This window comes from Ictalurus punctatus, chromosome 5 (assembly GCF_001660625.3).
Source record: "Ictalurus punctatus breed USDA103 chromosome 5, Coco_2.0, whole genome shotgun sequence".
Taxonomy (NCBI): domain Eukaryota; kingdom Metazoa; phylum Chordata; class Actinopteri; order Siluriformes; family Ictaluridae; genus Ictalurus; species Ictalurus punctatus.
The window spans coordinates 34,643,413-34,649,406 of record NC_030420.2 but is presented as its reverse complement, the minus strand read 5'-3'; the positions used below and the strand labels follow the sequence as shown (position 1 = coordinate 34,649,406).

Sequence of the window (5,994 nt, the reverse complement as noted above, 5' to 3'; positions counted from 1 at the left end):
GGGGGGGGGGGGGGGGGGGTGAAAGAAAAGTGGTAAAGTGTAAATTGTGTATTAACACACACACACACACACACACACACACACACACACACACACACATTTTACTTTGATCCACCCAGAAACACATTTTTTTTTTTAATCTCAAGCAACATGTTGCTGATTTCAGTTACAGAAGTGAAAAAGCAGTTTTTGGAGATTTTTTTTTTCTCTATTCAGAGAATTTAAGGGTGTTTCAGGTTACAGATTAGTAACGAGAAGGACTAGACTTGGATGACTAGTACTAGTACTACTAGGGTATGCCAGTAACAGCATGCGATGTCACATGACCATTCATAACGGTCATATGGTAGGGGATTTGACGAATCAGGGAGGGATACGCGACAATCCAGACGACCCGATCAGGGGGCGAATGTGGGCGGAGTCACGCCTTTGTTTTCAAAAGTCTTCGTTTTGGTCTGTTTAGACTGAAACATGAGCCGGGGTTTTCAAACCAAAACGGTGTCTTCAGCGTTTCCGAAAGTCTCCGTTTTCGAGGGTCGAAAACGCTGGAGTAGCGTCGACAACAGTCGTAACCATAGCGACAGTTATGCGAAAATGCAGTAGTGTGAACAGGGCCACAGAGTCAGGTAAGTAAATACAGTGCTGTGAAAAAGTATTTCTTCTGTTTTTGTCTATATCTCGTACTAAATAGTTTTAGATCTTCGAACGAAATACAACATAAAACAAGGGCAAGATGAAAAAACACACAATACAGTTTTTTTATTTACTTATTGAAACAAGAAAAGTGATCAAACGCCCATCACCCATGTGAAAAACTAATTGCCCCCTTAAATTTAAAATCTGGTTGTGCCACCATTAAGAGCAATAACTGCAACCAAACTCTTCCGATAACTAGAGATCAGACTTTCACTTACTTCTAGGACTAGGATTTACTCGTACGCTTTGGATCGTTGTCTTGCTGCAGAATCCAGTCACGCTTGAGTTTCAACTTACGGACTGAAGACCGGACATTCTCCTTTAGGATTTTCTGGTAGAGAGCAGAATTCATGTTTCCCTCAATTACTGCAAGTTGCCCAGACACTGGTGTGATGATCTTTTTGTGGAATTCGAGGTTTGGTTTAAACCAGATGTAACTGGACCTGTCTTCCAAACAGTTCCACTTTCACCTCATCAGTCCACAGAACATTCTCCCAAAAGGTTTGAGGATCATCAAGGTGTGTTTTGGTGAAATTCAGACGAGTCTTAATGTTCTTCTGGGTTAGCAGTGGTTTTCTCCTCACCACTCTTCCATGGAGCCGTGTTCCCCCAGTGTCTTTCTGATAGTGGATTCATGAACAGTGACCTTTATTGATGTAAGAGAGGCCTGTAGGTCCTGTGATGTTGTCCTTGGCTCTTTAGTGACTTCCTGGATGAGTCGTCGCTGTGCTCTTGGAGGAATTTTGAAGGTCGGACACTTCTGGGAAGGTTCATTACTGTGCTGAGTTTTTCCATTTGGAGATCATGGCTCTCACTGTGGGTCTCTGGAGTCCCAGAGCCTTTGAAATAGCTTTGTACCCCTTCCCAGACTGATGTGTTTCAATCACCTTCTTCCTCATCAGTTCTGGAATTTCTTTCAGCTTTGGTGTAGTGTGTTACTGAGTAAGACCTTTTAACCAACTTCCTTTCCAACTTTGAAAAAGTTCTATGTAAGTGTAGATGTGATTGAACAGGGTTTGCAGTAATCAGGTCTGGTTGTGTCTCGTCCAGCTGAACACCATTATCACTGCACTTTCATAGATTTGAGGAATTAGTAAATGCGGGGGCAAATACATTTTCACACAGGCCCAGATGGTATTGGATAACTTTTTTGCTTCGATAAATAATATTATCATTTAAAAACTGTATTTTGTGTTTACTCAGACTGCCTTTGTATTATCTTGGATTTTGTTTTATATGAGAGCTACGCAAACACAGAAGACATCAAGATGGGGCTGTAAAAAAATGTATGCAATGTTGGACAACTCCCATATCAATGCTAATGTTACAAAGAAAAAAAAAAAAAAACTACAACAACAAACACACCCTCTGTGTTCCTGACAACATTCAAAGTTTTCGAATTGTGGTTTCAATGCCACGCCCTGATCGTTTGCAAAAAAGAGTTTCCACTGTCATTATGGATTGTTACGCTTAAAAACATTTGTCGCCATTAATCTAATCAATTTTAAATGAAACCTATAACACAGTACAGTCTGAATAGTTTATGAATGCACTGAAACACAAAATAAATAAACCTCTTCAATAAAAGTGAACACGAGGGAGAAAATAACGAGGAAATATAAATATCCACTAACACCAAAATCACACACACACACACACACACACACACACACACACACACACAACTTACATGCCAATCTACTTTGTCATCAGACTAAAACATAATTTACAAATTATTACATTAAGCAAAAAAAGTAATAAATAAAAACACAGTTTATTCAACTTTCTGGCTTTTAATAAAGCCGCAGCATTTGCTTTTTATTTCAGCAGGAAGAGCCACAGAAACAAAAAAATAAATACTAATCTCTCAACTAATAAATAACCCTACAGCATTGTCCCAGCCCCCAAAACAGGCTCTGTAACATTCACATCCTCACTGTAGTCACTCATTAACCCTAGTGCAGACTCAGAAGAAATACAATACAATAACACTTTGAAGTGTGGCTTAATCAGTTATTAGTGACAAACTCCAGCCCTTTAAGAAAACATCATAAACAAACCACAAACATTTCAAATCAACAAAACTAACCTTACTGACATGACTAAAAGTGCTAAGTAAATAATTGTTCGTTTGTTTGACTGGTTTCCCCAATTACACAAGTCCTGTAAATATAACATTACATTCAAATCACCGACCGAGTCAAATATATCCTGTTCCACCAGTAGTTCAGGAGGAGTGTATTCAGCATTCAGTAACAAGGCACAAGTTGAAAAATCTGATCCATATTTACACTACACACTCCAAAATCAAGCGTCATGGGTTGATGAAAATGAAAAGCTATAATATACATGGTACGTAAAACAGATTCGTTCACAAACAAATTCAGAAGAATCATTTCCATGAGTTCGAGTCATTGCTGTAAAATGAAACCTTTTGATTCACCGAGGTGGATTCCTCACTACGTACCTTAAACAAATAAAAACCCTAAAGTGATTCAGAGTCACTTCAAAACGATTCGTTTACAAACGTCACTCGGCTTCCAGCGCACAAGAAACGTTCATAGAGCTGTTTAGATCACTTTAGGATCATCTGTGTCCAATTCCATTTATAAAATCAAATTCGAAAACAGCAAACAGAAAACAACTGAAGTGACACGAGAGTGATTCAGTGAGCAATTAGAAGAAGATTCATTTGCATATGCAGATGAAATCATTCACATAATAGCCAGGTTAAATTAAACAGAGGTTAAATTACATTAAACCATCCAGACTGTTTCATCGCACGTTTACTTTGATTCACATTCAGAGTCGGCAAAGAATCAATTGCAAATGATTCATATGAATCTATTATAGAATGCGCTCACCCTAGAAACTAAGTGTGCGTTAAACAATTTATGAGCCGCAATTCTTCCTCCAAAATGTCCTAAAGATTCCGGTTTTAAATCGTAAAATATTCAGAATTAAATACGGTCAAAAAATAAAGATAAAAACGCATTAAATCTGAAAAAGAGTCATTTACAGAGCTGATTGAGATTCAGATATATGAAGCAGCGATTACAGAAGCGCCAATATCTCAAAAATGGAGAATAAATTAAACTGGAATATTCAAGCACAAATGCCCCAAAGATCCGAGAGTAATTCAGAAAAAAAATCAAATAAAATGACAGAGTCTGATCTTTAGATCTGACTCACTGAAGATTTGTTTACAGATTATGAGTACAATAAAGACAGAAATAAATAAATTAAACCATTCAGATCATTTCACTTCATTTGGATTAATGGGGGCATCATTTTGTCTTACACACACACAAACACACGCTCACACACGCGCACACACGCGCGCGCGCACACACACACACACACACACACACACACGAGTCTCGGTCACTCCCGTCTGTTGAAGTCACTTCCTGGTTCACACAGGTACAGGGAACGTGCTGTCCTGTGAAGATCAAAAACACCACAATTCAGAATTGTTAGGTTAGCTGAAATAACGGAGAAGCCTACTGTCCACCACATCACACAGATTTAACATCAAAAACAAAGTGACAGAACATTTTCATTTCCCACAAATAACCAAAAGGTTCTGCAGGGCTGGGAAAGAGGTCAGCTCTCATCCTCCTCCTCCATCTCCGCATTCGGACCTCTCCGTATCGTCACCAGGAAAAATCGATCTAACAAGCAGCCCCCTGCATTTAATCTACCTTCTCAGTGTCCAACTTTACAATGAATGGAAACGTGCAGTTTAAGTTCAATAAATAAAGTATTGACAAACAAATATAGAAATAAATAAACAGAATGAAGAGAATAATTAAATAGTAAAGTAAATAGACACTGATAGCCTATTTGTTCATGGTTTTTCCCTCCCCTCGTTTCATACTGACACCCACACACACACACACACACACACACACACTTGTTCACAGTATTACCACCTGGAGTGTGCATTATTTTTCTTGTAATCCAACGGCCCAATGATTCCTTACATATTTACAGATCTACTAATTACAGCTGCAAATAACGATTATTTTCATAATCTATTAATCGGGCGATTATCACAGCTCTAATCAGCACGTGTGTCATACTTTGTCCGCGTGTGCCTCTGTGTCTCCCGATGGTATGAGCGGATCCTGTGAGTCCTTCATGATGGGTTCTCCAGGAGAACAAAAGGGAGACGACGAGAACGTTCCCATCTTCCTGCAGTAGAAAAGAGTGGCGAAGAGAAAGCAGGGGAGGACTAAAGAGGAAAAAAACACACAGAGGAAGAGGAGATCATAATAATAATAATAATAATAATAATAATAATAATAATAATAATAATAATAATAGTAATAAAATAACCCCTTCCTGGCGCTAGAAGTGTAATATTAGATAAGGTTACTACTTTAAATGGTTTTAAAGTAACAGGATCCTGAGTACTTAGCAGTTGATGGTGAATTGGCTAACCTCTGTCTACCAGTAGATGATGTCATCACAGGCATACATGTATATAAATGATTTAATCAAGAAAATAACAGTGCGATGCCTCCACTGAAGAATCACCACACTCACACACTATGAGCTATATGGGTATTCCCCAGAAACAAATATAACTATGTCAAATATATACAGACCTTATTAAATGGAAAAGAAAAGTTCAATGCAGCCAAGTAATATGTATAACAAAAATAAGTTTATTTTCCTTATGCTTTAACTCAAAAAAAAACCTCAAACTGTATGAATGTATATAAGGCAAATTTAGATTAGTAAACTCAAATATTCCTTTCTTACTTATTAAACACCACAAACAGTATAGTTTGGATATAACAACTTAAACCCTTTTTTGTTAAATGTTCAAAACCTTTACTAAGCGCTTGGGTTTTCTGTTGGGGCCCGTGAGTTGGTGCACATACAAAAAAAAAACGAAGAGAAGAATCATCTGACTCGGAGACGCGCTGAGTGAATGAATCCGCTGCAAGTAAGGTTCCAGCAGGTAATAGTTGATTCAGCGACGCAGGTTTGGCGGTAGAGTCCCTCCTTAAGCAAGTGTAGTTACTGTGCTACTTAGCACAGTTCTCCACAGCCCTTGTCCCTTCAGTTCCACGGTGAAAACTGCGGCTGGCGGTTACAGCGGTCCGTCTCTCACGACGACATTAGCTTAAAGTCCACGAGTTACAGTTTGTACTTTTTTTTTTTTTTCCCAAGCTAGCAATCTTTTCCCCATCTTTCTTACAAAAACATTCCAGATCCATCAGATTGTGAAGACGTCTCCTGTGCACATCCCGCTTCAGGTCACCACACAGATTTTTAGTTGGGTTC

The 5,994-nt window shown here is 38.5% G+C and overlaps 1 protein-coding gene and 2 long non-coding RNA genes across 4 annotated transcripts in view; 1 reads left to right on the top strand and 2 right to left on the bottom strand.

Annotated features, from left to right (window-relative positions):
- Positions 1-5,994, bottom strand: part of LOC108265849 (N-acetyllactosaminide beta-1,3-N-acetylglucosaminyltransferase 3) — a 56,754-nt gene that overhangs the window by 16,414 nt on the left and 34,346 nt on the right. The window lies entirely within an intron of this gene.
- LOC128632868 (uncharacterized) overlaps positions 1-5,994 on the top strand; it is a 52,152-nt gene that overhangs the window by 18,706 nt on the left and 27,452 nt on the right. The gene's annotated exons all lie outside the window — the stretch shown is intronic.
- On the bottom strand, positions 2,455-4,961 carry LOC128632867 (uncharacterized). Its single transcript, XR_008396495.1, has 2 exons — positions 4,782-4,961; positions 2,455-4,138 (listed from the first exon to the last, which is right to left on the bottom strand). It is a non-coding gene; the product is annotated as an uncharacterized LOC128632867 (long non-coding RNA).